Source organism: Sciurus carolinensis (genome assembly GCF_902686445.1).
Source record: "Sciurus carolinensis chromosome 14 unlocalized genomic scaffold, mSciCar1.2 scaffold_101_arrow_ctg1, whole genome shotgun sequence".
In the NCBI taxonomy this organism is placed as follows: domain Eukaryota; kingdom Metazoa; phylum Chordata; class Mammalia; order Rodentia; family Sciuridae; genus Sciurus; species Sciurus carolinensis.
This window is the reverse complement of record NW_025920105.1, coordinates 3109121-3122605: the sequence shown is the minus strand read 5'-3', so window position 1 is coordinate 3122605 and position 13485 is coordinate 3109121. Positions and strand designations below refer to the sequence as shown.

At 36.5% G+C, this 13485-nt stretch overlaps 1 pseudogene; it reads right to left on the bottom strand.

Moving 5' to 3' along the window:
• Positions 1–7660: 7660 nt before the first annotated feature.
• LOC124973215 (protein ripply3-like) lies at positions 7661–8222 on the bottom strand (annotated as a pseudogene).
• Positions 8223–13485: the final 5263 nt, after the last annotated feature.

Genomic DNA, 13485 nt, shown 5'->3' with positions numbered 1-13485 from the left:
ACGTTGGGCGCCACTTGCCGGGGTCCAGCCCTAGCAGGAGTCCATGGGTTCCACACCGGTAAACGGGGCGCGGGGAGACAGCGTCGGCGATGGATGGAGAATGAAAGACACAGACTCTAGTTCTGGTGCAATCAATCCCACTTTATTCTGGGGAAGGCTGGGTTTATATACATTTTCTTCAGGCTATAATGGCAGTCTTGTGGTTAATATTAAAGAAGTTTTCAAAGCACAGGCAGAAATTGTTTTTAACAAGGAACAGAAAATTATGAGAAAACAGCAACCTTACAGATTATCCTTACCTAATCACAATTGTTTTAAGAATATCAAACTATTATTATCTAAACTCTATGTGACCTAAAACTATTCTTAATATTCTCGTGGTTAAAACAATAGACAAGTAATCTCATGTGACTATCTCTACTAGGTCCATCTGGTTAATATCTGAATTGCTGAGTTAAGGGGTACAGGAGGGCAGCGGTGCTCAATTGTAATTGTGTACCAACGTTTATTATAGGGGTGACATATTCTTTGTAGGAAGGAAGGAATGTTATGAAACCTTATTCTCTTACCTCACCATCACACATGAACAAAACCATCATTAAAATTTAACCAGCCTGTTGGAGACAAAGGCAGATCTACAACTATTTTCTCCAGAGGCTTTCAGGGACTCATTGCACGGTTGCAAAATTATTTTTAATTTTGTTAGTGGTAAAGACCCATTGTTTTTCAGATTGTAGGTAATATTTTCTGGAATTTTTGTTGTATTCCCTTCATCCCCTTAAGCAATCCATTCAGACTGAAATGAGTAATATATTATCAGAAAAACACAGCAGAGAAAACACCATGCTCCGGAGCAAAACATCCGGCAATTCCTTTTAGGATGAGCCTTTGCAATCATCCTCCAGAGGATCTTTGTCAAGCACTGGATGGAATTCTGGATGCCCCCGCACATGACCTAATTACCTCATGTATAATCAAACAATTATAAGAAGAAAACTACAGACTGCAAAAAGAAAAGCAGGCAAGAGACTTGAACATTCACTTTAAATAGAGAGATAGGGGTTTAATTTCACTCTATTGCATATGGTTTTCCAGTTTGCCCAGCACCATTTGTTGAAGAGGCTATCTTTTCTCCGTTGCATATTTTTGGAACCTTTGTCTAGTATGAGAAAATTGTATTTATTTGGGTTTGTGTTCATGTCCTCTATTCTGTACCATTGATCTACCTGTCTATTTTGGTAACAATACCATGCCGTTTTTGTTACTATTGCTTTGTAGTAGAGTTGAAGATCTGGTATTGCAATAACCCCTGCTTCGCTCTTGCTACTGAGGATTGCTTTAGCTATTCTATGTTTTTTATTCTTCCAGATGAATTTCATAATTGCTTGCTCTATTTCTGCAAGGTACATCATTGGGATTTTAATTGGAATTGCATTGAATCTGTATTGCACTTTAGGTAGTATAACCATTTTGACAATATTAATTCTACCTATCCAGGAACATGGGAGATCTTTCCATCTTCTAAGGTTCTCTTTAATTTCTTTCTTTAGTGTTCTGTAGTTCTCATTGTAGAGGTCTTTCACCTCTTTTGTGAGATTGATTCCCAAGTATTTTATTTTTTTTTGATGCTATTGTGAATGGGGTAGTTTTCCTAATTTCTTTTTCTGAAGATTCATCACTTATGTATAAAAATGCATTGGATTTGTGAGCATTGATCTTGTAACCTGCTACTTTACTGAAATCACTTATGAGTTCTAAAAGTTTTCTGGTGGAATTTCCAGGTTCCTCTAAATATATAATCATGTCATCAGCGAACAGGGATCGTTTGAGTTCTTCTTTTCCTATTCGTATCCCTTTAATTTCTTTGGTTTGTCTGATTGCTCTGGCTAGAGTCTCAAGGATGATGTTGAATAGAAGTGGTGAAAGAGGGCATCCCTGCCTTGTTCCAGTTTTTAGGGGGAACATTTTCAGTTTTTCACCATTTAGAATTATATTAGCCATGGGCTTAGCGTAGATGGCCTTTATAATGTTAAGGAATGTTCCCACTACCCCAATTTTTTCTAGTGTTTTGAGCAGGAAGGGATGCTGTATTTTATCGAATGCTTTTTCTGCATCTATTGAAATAATCATGTGATTCTTAATTTAAGTCTGTTGATATGGTGAGTGACATTTATTGATTTCCGAATGTTGAACCAACCTTGCATCCCTGGGATAAAACCCACTTGATCATGGTGCACTCTCTGTTTAATATATATTTGTATGTGATTTGCTAAAATTTTGTTGAGAATTTTTGTGTCGATGTTAATTAAGGATATTGGTCTGAAATTTTCTTTCCTTGATGTGTCTCTATCTGGTTTAGGTATCAGGGTGATATTGGCTTCATAGAACGAGTTTGGGAGGGTTCCCTCCTCTTCTATTTCATGGAATAGCTTGAGGAGTATTGGAATGAGCTCTTCTTTAAAGGTTTTGTAGAACTCGGTTGAGATCCCATCTGGTCCTGGACTTTTATTTGTTGTTAGGCTTTTGATGACCTCTTCTATTTCATTGCTTGAAATTGGTTTATTTAAGTTGTGTATGTCCTCCTCGTTCAGTTTAGGTAATTCATATGTCTCTAGAAATTTGTTGATGTCTTCGAGGTTTTCTGTTTTGTTGGAGTATAGATTTTCCAAATAGCTTCTAATTATGTTTTGTATTTCACTCGTGTCTGTTGTGATGTTTCCTTGTTCATTCCGAATTTTAGTAATTTGAGTTTTCTCCCTCTTTCTCTTTGTTAGTGTGGCTAAGGGTTTTTCAATTTTATTTTATTTTTTAAAGAACCAACTATTTATTTTGTTAATTTTTCCAAATGTTTCTTTTGTTTCAATTTTGTTGATTTTGGCTCTGATTTTAACTATTTCATGTCTTCTACTACTTTTGGTTTAAATACATTTTTATAAACAAGGATGATACTTCATTGGGGAACTGTTTGTTTCATTTGGGGGCTATTTCAGTAACACTCACTGAAACATTCAATAACATTCAGCTAAAAATTGTCATGTATTTTGAAATAAGCCATGAGAAACTAAAATTAGAAAATGAGAACTTAAGAGGATTTTTGTGTTAAAAGTATTATGAGGAATTATCTATTTATCAGAGATGCTAAATATTACAGTTTTAATTATGCATCTCCTTGAACATCATAAACACACTTTGGTGTTGGCAAAGTGTTTTTAAACCTTTGTGTTTACTTGTAAGGAACATTGTTTAGTGCATCTTAAAAAGTAAGTCTTAATTGGTATGTTTTGAAATGGTCATGTAAATTTTTGCCTTATATATCATGAGAACAGTCATAGCTTAATTGTTTCCTGACATTCACTGTAAAACATTCAGGGGTCCTACCATTTCTTTTCAGGAAATCTTGTAGTTTATTGTCATTAACAATATTAGGTGAATTTCAAATATTTTATTTTAACTTTATTTGTGAATAGTGATTGTGGCATCTTTCATGTTATTATTTTAATATTTTATGATACTGAAATTTTCATTCAAAAATTATAAAGAAACAGATTCATGTGTAATGGTGAAAGACCACTACTGTTTTACATATTTGTAAATTGGTTTTATATTAAACCCTATAGCCTAATAAACTGCTGTTATTTCTAACTGACAGGTATTAATATTGTACTTTGCAATATTATTGGGAAATTGCTTCATTTTGTTTTAAAATTTGTAATAATAGAATCTCCATGTTGTATAAAATGTGATTTTTGGGGGTCATACTTCTTTTTTGGGAAATATGACTGTGTAAAGTGGGATAATTTTCTTTTATGATTCCTTTGTAAGACCATGAAGTCACTGTGTCAAAATTCAGTACTGCTTTTTATTAGTGCTGAACAATTATTTAGTAATCTCTACTGTCATTTTATATAGCAGCACTCTTAAGTTTGCCATTCCATGGGGGATATAATTGGTTTGTTGCAATTTTGGTCTATTGTTATCTGTAAGTTTGATTCTTACATATTAATGGTGAAGAAATACATCGAGTTGTTACATCAAACTCTTGTTCCTAGGATGTTCTGGGGATGTTTCTTCATTTCATTGAGAGATTTGGCAATAAAACAAGTGTTTGTTGGTGTATTTATTTGTTTATTGGTACTTGAACATCATTCACGTCCTGAAAACTACAGTGAATATAATTTAAACTCAAAAATATTTGAACGTGGAATACTTACAAATCCTCTTAAACTGAAGAGGTTCTTAAAGGTAAGAGAAGATGTCTCCTTTGTTTTCTTCCCAAGCAGTGTTGGTAACAAACACAGAATGTCACTATAGGTTTCACTATGGGTGAAGAGAGTGGTTGTTTTCTGAGGTTTTATCAAATTAGGTTTGAAGTACTACTTATTATGTTATAATTATCTATTGGAATTGGAACAAATCATATGGATATTTTTCTTTACTTGTCTATGACGGTTAAGTGGCAACATTTTAACAGTTAGCCAGTGTACAGTTCAGTGGCATTAGTGAAATTCACAAAGTTGTACATCCTTTGACACTATTTCCATAGTCTTTCATCAGTCCAAACAGAAGTTGAAGTCATTTTTTAAAATACTTTTTCCCTGCTCTCCACAGTTCTGGTAACTTTAACCTACTCTCTATTTCTATGATATTGCTTATTCTGTATATTTCAAGTAAGAGGAGTCATAATGTATCTTTCTGTCATATCTGTCTTACTTCATTTGGCATATTTTCATGACTCCTTCATGTTTAGCATAAATGCAAACTTCATTTCTTTTGTGACTGAATAATTCTCTATTATGAATATATGCATTTTCTTTATCCATTCATCTATAGATTGGCACTGGTCATTCCTACCTTTTAACTGTTGTGCATAATGCTTATATGAAATGTTGATGTACAAATATCTATATAAGTCTCTGTTTTAAATTCTTTGGGGTATAACATATACACGCAGAAGTGGAATACAATTCTGTTTAGCTTCATGTAGAGTCAGCAAATGGTTTCTATAGAACTTTTACTATTTTATATTCCCAGTAGTAATGCACAAGGATTTCAGTTTCTCTTCATTCTCACTAATGCTTATTATTGTCCCTTAATTATAAATTTCATCCTAATAGGGGTGAAGTTTTATCACATTGTAAATTTAATATACCTTTACCTAAAGTTTACTGATTTGGGGCATCTTTTCATGTGTATTTTGGCCATTTGTATATCTGCTTTAAAGGAGTATCTTTAAGTAATTTGAATATTTTAAAAGTAGGGTTGTCTTTTGGTTGTTGAGTTGTTGAAATTCTTTATGGATCCTGTATATCATACCATTATATGGTATGTTGTTTGTAATGATTTCCTCTTATTATGTGGGTTTTCTTTCACTTTCTTGTAGGTACCCTTGTGATGCATAAATGTTACTAATTTTGAGGAAGTCCAATTTATCTTTTTTTACTTTTTTGCCTGTGGCTTTGGTGTCATACATAAGAAATTATTGCCAGTTTCTCCATATCATAAATATTTACCTCTATATTTTCTTTTAATGTGTTTATAATTTTAGCTCTTACATTTAAGGCCATCATCCATTTTGAGATAATTTTTGTTTGTGGTGTAAAATCAGGGTCCAACTTCATTTATTTTTTTGTTACTAGGATTTGAACCCAGGGGTTTTTTATCACTGAGCCTCATCCCAGGCCCAGCCCTCTTTTATATTTTATTTAGAGACAGAGTCTCACTGAGTTGCTTAGAGTTTTGCTAAGCTGCTGATCCTGGCTTTAAACTTGGAATCGTCCTGTTCCAGCTTCCCAATCTGCAGGAATTACAGGCATGCAGTACTGTACCCAAATGAAATTCATTTTTTTGCAAATGAATATCCATTTATCCATAACCATTTGTTTCAACCATTTGTTGAAAAGACTGTCCTTTCCAATTGAATGATATTAATACCCTAGTCAAAAATATTTGACCAGGGATGTAAGTCAACTATTTGTCAAACATTTTTAACCAGTTGTAAGGGTTTCTTTATAGGCTCTCTGTTCTATTCCATTAATCTCATGTGTCTGTATGTCTGTCCATACATATAGTACCAGTGTGTTGATTACAACAGCTTTATAGAAGCTTTGAAATCAGGAAGTATGGGTTCTCCAAATTTGCTCTTTTTCAAGGTTGTTATAGTTATTCTGTGTCTCTTGATATTCCCTTTGAATATTGGAGTAAAATTTTCTATTCCTCAAAATGTAAAAATGACAGAAAATACCATTGGGACTTTGATAAGGATTGCACTGAATTTGAATCTGTAGATCACTTTAGGTAGCATAATTATCTTAACAATATTAAGTTTTCCAGTCTGTGAACATAATCTGTCTTTCCATTTATTTAGTGTGATTTCTTTGAGCAACACTTTACATTTTTCAGGGAACAGGTCTTCTACATAATTGATTAAATTTATTCCTAATGATTTTACTGGTTTTGATGTTATTGTAGGTGGAATTGTTTTCTTAATTTGGTTTGGGAAATTTTCATTGCCTGCATATGGAAATGCAAATGGTTTTGTGTTTTGATTTTATATTGTCCCATGCTTCTGTATTTGTTTATTAGGTTTAAAAGACTTTTTGTGAATTCTTTAGGATTTGGTACACTAAAAATTATGTCATCTGCAAGGAGAGGTGGTTAACTTCTTACTTTCTAGTATGGATTCCTTTTCTTTTTCTTGCCTAGTTGTTCTGTCTAGAACTTATAAAGAATGATATCCTTGACTTGTTTCTGATCTTAGGGAAACAACTTTCACTTTTTATCATTGATTATGCCATTAGTTGAGACTCTTTTTTTTTGATCGTCAAACATTCTTCCAAAATATTTATTTTAAGTAGAAATTTACATCATATGCTGTACATAGGAAGACAACTCTAAGTAGGATAATTAAGTAAAAAACCTCGAGGAATCACTTTTGATCATCAAAAAGTAAAATACAAAATAACTTTACATCAGACACTTTAATTGAAAAGTGTTATTTCATTCAAGTAACAAGCCCAAAGTAGTCACCAACTAAAAAGGTTAATTCTAGAACCTGTGGATTCATACACACAACCCTTTACAATTATCACATACATTTTTATCAAGAATTATTCCTTAGAAATCCATATCTTCTTATTGATTCTCTTATGTAAGTTATCCAGTGTTTTGATTTTTTTTTTTTGTCATAAGGAAAAAATTTTTTCAGAATGCTACTAAGCAACCAAATCAATGTTGGACAATAGGTTGAAATTGGGACTTAATATCTAAATTGTTTTCACAAAGGCAAAGAGCTGAATCATGACTGCGTTTAAGTGAGAGGCGGGCCTGGGTCACCAGTCCATTAACTAGTCTAGATCCTGTATAACCGGGTCAGGAGAGTGCTGGTGCTGAGTGAGCCCTGAATGCTGACAACAACCTGTGTGGACACAGACCTCCTTGTCCCACCACCTGAGTGCACTGAAAAAGAATCACCCGGAGGAGAAAAAGTAAGAGCTGCCTTCTCAGCGTGCTAAGCAGAGGCAGTGCAGAAAGTCCCCGCCTCTGGATACCCAGTGGAAGATGCCATGTCCTGTCAGGGCTGTCCCCAGGACATGAGCAAGGTCCTGCAGCGCGGGCCCAGGGCTGCCCGCCCCCCGGAGGGCCGACATGGGAGAGTCCCAATTCATTTGGATGAGAAGCACTCACTGCCCCCAGGAGAGTCACCATGAGGGAGCCGCCCCTTACAATGGAGGCCACCCCTCAAGCCATCCCTTCCTCTAGGTGGGCTTAGCAGCCCACCTCTGCCCTGTCCCCCCAGGCCACTTTCCTGGCCACCTTTGGACTCATGGCACTGAAGATGGTAGGTCTGCGTGTCCTCTTGCTCCTCCTCATCTGAATCGGGCTCAGACTCATCATTGTAGAAATGAATGGTGGCTTGCACTGGGATACTGGCCAGCACTTGCTCCCCGGAGCTCCGCAGGTATTCTTGACGCTTTGAAATGGGTAAATAAAGCCTGACAGGATGCTGAAACCCGAAGACCCCCTTCGATCTCAAAGTCTGCTGTTGCCCCGCAGGCTCACACAGGCTTCCAGTTCTGGTCAGCTCTGCATCTCCCGGAGTCTGCGTCCAAGGCCTCCACGGTGTCGGCTGGAACTCTCGGGCTGGCGCTGGGACGACCGTTCCTGGGGCAGTGACAGATGCGCCCCGGCGCCTCCCAGGCTCCAGCTGCCGGCTAGGGTCTCATGGTGCAGGCGGAGCTCATGCCCTCCAGCGGCGCAGGCGACAGGACCGCGCCTGTGGCTTTCTTTTTTAACATGCTGATTAAATTTCCTTCTGTTTCTAGTGTACTGGATATTTTTATTGTGGAAGAGTATTGGGCTTTTTCAAATGCTTTTATTCATCAGTAGTAATGGTCATGTTTTCTCAACTGTTGATGTGTATTATTTTGGATTGATTTTCATGTTAAACCACTCTCACATTCCTGGAGAAAATTCCATTTGGTTGTGATATATATAGGTTGAATATCCCTTACCAAATTGCTCAGAAAGGCAGTTTTTCTGATTTCAGTGCTGTTTGAATTTTATAATATTTGTGTATACTTTACTAGTTGGCCAATCCTACTCCAAATATATACATGAAATGTTTTGAAATCCAAAATATTTGTAGCATTATTTCCTCAAAAATTTTCAGATTTCAAATATTTTCAGATTATTTGATTGGGGATTTAATGTGATTGGACCTGACTTCTTTGGACATAGTGAAAAATTCAATCTGCTATGATTTTGTTCAGGATTTTGGCCTTTCTGTAACTGTAGTTTTCTTTTCCTGTAGAGTCTGTCTAGGTTTGGTGTCTAGGGTATTGCTGGCATTGTAGAATGAATTAGGAAATATTTTCTCCAATTCTTTTGGAATATTTTGAGGGTTCATATTCATCCTTATTTAAATGTTTGTTAGAATACCAGTAGAATGATCTGGTCCTAGGCATTTCTTTGTTGGGGCATTCTGTTAATGTTAAAGTTCCCTTTATTGTAATAGTTCTTTTCAGATTTTTATTACTTCTCAAATCAGTTTTGGCATCTGTTTTTCTAGGAATTTAGCCATTTTGTCTTTGTTAAGCAGTTTGTTGGCATACAGTTGCTCATGCTATTCTCCTCTAATTCTTTTGTTTCTCTACATTCAGTAGTAATGTTTCTCTTTCATTTCTTTAGTAATTCGAATTTCTTCTTGCCATCAATCCAACAAAGGGTGTTCTTGAGATTATTTCACATGTACTTCAGAATATTTTGTTTACTTCTCATTCTGTGAAGAATGTTATTTATCTAATCAATAGAACCAACTTTTGGTTTTTCTGCGTCTCTCTTCTTTATCAGTAATCTTTATTATTTTCTTTCTTCTCCTAGGTGTGTTTGTTTATTTATGTATTTATTTATTTATTTCCTGAAATGTAGAGTTACATATTTGATTCAATATCATTCTTTTTCAATGTAAGCATTTTAAGCCATAATTTTCTCTCCCACCACTGTTTTCGACTATTCCATATGTGTAAATATATTGTTTTGTTTTCTTTTGATCAAAGAATTTTCTAATGCTTGCTATGATTTCTTCTGTAACTCCTGGGTAAGAGCATGTTGTAGCTGGGTGAGGTGGTGCTTGTCTGTAATTCCAATGGCTTGGAAGGCTGAGACAGAGGACCATGAGTTCACAGCAGCCTCATCAAAAGCAAGGCAGAGGCAACTCAGTGAGACCCTGTCTAAGTAAAATACAAATTAGGACTGGGGATGATGTGCAGTGTTCCAGTGCCCCTGAGTTGTGTATATTTGTGAGTTTTACTTTTCCTCCTTTATTGATTCTGGTTTTGTTCCATTGTGATAGAAGACATTTGCATGATCTCAGTTCCTCAAAAATTATTGATATTTATTTTGTGACCCAACATAGTATATTCTGGAGAATGTTTTCTGTGTACTTGAGAATATTTTGTGTTTACTTCTCATTATGTGAAGAATGTTGTTGGGTAGTATCGCGTTCCCTCTGCCCGCAGAGAGAGACACGACAAACGTCTGAAGCTTTGGAAGTTTATTGTGCACAGTCTTCCTTTCTTTCCCTCTTTTCTATCCCTTTCTCTCTTTTCTTTCTCTCACTCTCTTTCCCTCTGCTTAACTCTTGCCTGCTCTGGTCGCTCCGCTTCTCCTGCTCGGCTCATGCCTGCTTCGGCCGCTCCGCTTCTCCCACTCGGCTCTCGCCCTCACTCGCACTCTTCTTCCTCGCTTCTACCCCTACTCTCAGTTTCCGCTACTACTCCCCCACCCATCAAGCTTATATACACTTCAACCAATCAGGGGAGAGTACACGAGGTAAACATGCGGACAGCTGCAGGTATAGAATAGGTACACGAGGGGGGCATGCTCTAATCACATCGTTAACTAGCCAATCATTGGAATTCGCTGGTTGTTTACTGTATAGCTGGCTGCTTTTGGCTCAGCGCCAGGCGCCATCTTGACCGTGCCCAAGGCTGGGGGTCCCGGAAACCCCGACAGGGTAGAGATTTGTACATGTCTCATGTCTCTGACTGATTAATAGTGTTCAGTTCATACAAGTATTTATTGATCTTCTGCAAGGCTATCCTACCCTTTATCATAAGTGGACTACTGAAATCTCTAAATGTTATATAACTATTTCTCCTTTCAGTCTGTCAGTGTTTACTTTAATTTGGACTTCTTATGTTGGATGCATGTGTGATCATAGTGGTTCTCCATCTTCTTAGTATAGTCAACCTTTATCTGTATATAATGCCCTTCATCTCCTGTAATTTTTCTTAGTCTATTTTTTTCCACACAAAGTAAGGTCACCCTGTTCCACTTTTGGTTACTATTTGGTTGGAAGGTGTTTTTCTATTATTTTACTTTCAACCTCTGTGCGTGTGTGTGCATGTGTATGTATGTGTACGTATCTAAACTGAGTCTATTGTGGATAGTATATTGATGCACTATTTTAAAATCATCCTTCAAATCTTTGCATTTTAACTTTAGACTTGTAGACAATTAAAATTACAATAATTACTGATAAGGAAGGACTTAGTTCTTCCAATTAATTATTTGTTTTGTCTCAGATGGCTTTTGTGCTTTGAGTCCTCTAATATTTCCTTGTTTTTCAGTTAGTATTTTTTTGTAGTGTGCCATTTTGATTCTCTGCTTTTTTTGTGTGTTTTTAGTTATTTTCATTTTGTGTAGTTTTAAAACATTTCTTTTAATTTATTATTTCTAATGTCATTGGTTCTGTTTTTTTAATATCTAACATAGATTCTTTAATTGATTATATTTTTCACTAACAAGGTCTGTCCGCCACCTGTGGCAGCAATTGCATGAGTATTTATTGGAGGTGGACTGGAAATAAACTACTTCTATTCCTGTGCTGCTTCCTTGCTTGTTTGCTTATTCCCTAGCTTATTGAGGAAAAAGAGCTTGCTTGATTTTAGAGAAAGAGAGGCTTTGAGAGAAAGATAGGCTTTTCTTATAGAGAAAGTTTTAGAGAAAGAGAAGCTTCTATGCTTATCAGAGATCTATTTCTTCTTAGAGTTACATCCCACATCCTGTGAACTAGGTGCTATCTATCTGAGGGCTAGCTGCTTCTTCTAGCTGCTTCTTCTCTGCTAGCTGTTTCTTCCAGCTGCTTCTTCTCTCTGCTAGTTGCTGCTTCTTGCTGTCTGCCTACTGCCCGCTTATATTCTCTTCTGGAGGTGGAGGGTGGGGCCACGCCAGTTGCGATCAGGCGAGGAGTCAGCTGCCCTATCATGGCAAAGGTTAAAATGAGCAGCCCCAAGCAGGAGCACTCGGGAACACCTGTGCATGTGTTGTGTGCATGAACTTAATTGAATACGGCCAATGATAAATCACCTGAGTGTGCTTATGCTAATTAACCTCCTCACTGCTGATGTGATCAAAACATCCTCCGACTGGCTGCCAGGCACCACCCCGGCACAGCCGCATGACTCAGCCCCCAACAAAGGTCATACATATAAAAATAGTAAGAGGCAATAGAAACTCATGTGTGGGATACTTAGAAAACTGTGTGTGCATGTGTTTGTTTGTAATGCATATTATGAAATATATATAGCAAACTTGAAATCTCCAAAATTTCTAGTGCATTACTATAGTCTTAAGGAGCATTACAGTATATTCCCCTTTTTCCTGTTCAATTCACAACAGGAACTTTTTTCCTGACATTAAGTTTAGATTCTGGGTTTAGTTCGACAGGAGATTCCCTCAGTTATCATGATTCTTAGCTGAAGTCAAAAGACTTCACTGATCTAGAAAATCCATTCAACTCATCAATTTGCTATTAGAATAAGATAGAAAGACTATCACTAAGTTAGTAAACATAAAGTTGCTTGAATTTTTTATGTTTTTAATATTTGTTTATTTTTTAAAGACAGGGCCTCACTGAGTTGCTTTGTGCCTTGCTTTGCTGAGGCTGGGTTTAAACTCATTGTCCTCCTGCCTCAGCCACCCCAGATGCTGGGATTATAGGCATGCACCACCATGCCTAGGTAAATTTTTGATCTTTAGTGTTGATGAATACTTTTCATTGGCAGCTTCTAAGAGAAATGAGAAAATTAACGTACTGGAAGAAGATTTAAATCATATTACTACTTCAGATACTATATATAGGGGTTAGGTTACAGATACACATTTGTGAGAGGGAGGCAGAGAGATAAATAGGAGGGACTGGGATAGGAATAATAATGACTGCTTCCACCTTAGCCCTGCTGCAGGTGAGATCCCTGGATAGCTCATAAAGATGAGCATGAAGATGTGCCTGCTGACTAGATAATATAGTACTTTTTAGGAACTGAGGAAAGCTTTGCATCTGCCAATGGTCTTGCATATTTAGAAAAGGATGGCTACATTGTTCTCAGGTTGGAACATAAAATTCTAGTGACTACAGACTTGGGACTCTTTGAGTCCTTCTTGGAACAATGCTGATTAAAAGAGCCACAAAAGCTGCAGTCATTTTCCCCAACTGTATTGACACTGACTCCATTTGTATAGCTTTCATAATGTATTCTTTCCTGTGTGTGTATACAGCTGAGGTTGTCAGATAATGAATGGATGATATATCAAGTGTAGAATTCATAGTCCTCTGGATGGTTTTTGTGCATGATTTCTCTGGAAACACTGAAAATCAGCAAAAGATCACTTTGGGCCCACTCTAGTCATCTTACTTTTCTAAGACTCCTAGCCAATCACTCCTTCATTACTTTTCCATTATCTGGAAGCTTCATATTTCCTTTGAATTTATAATCTGTTGACACCATCTCTACATTACTGTCTCATATGGTGATGATTTATAGGCTGTGCTCTCAGTGAAGGGAAATCAAACCATACTTATTTTTGTGTCCTTACTATGTTTATTCTCTCATCTATTCTTTAACCTTTCTCTTTTTTAAATTGTTCTTTTCTTCTGTTCTTCTCTTTACTATTCTCTTTCCTCATGTCTCCATTTAATTATTT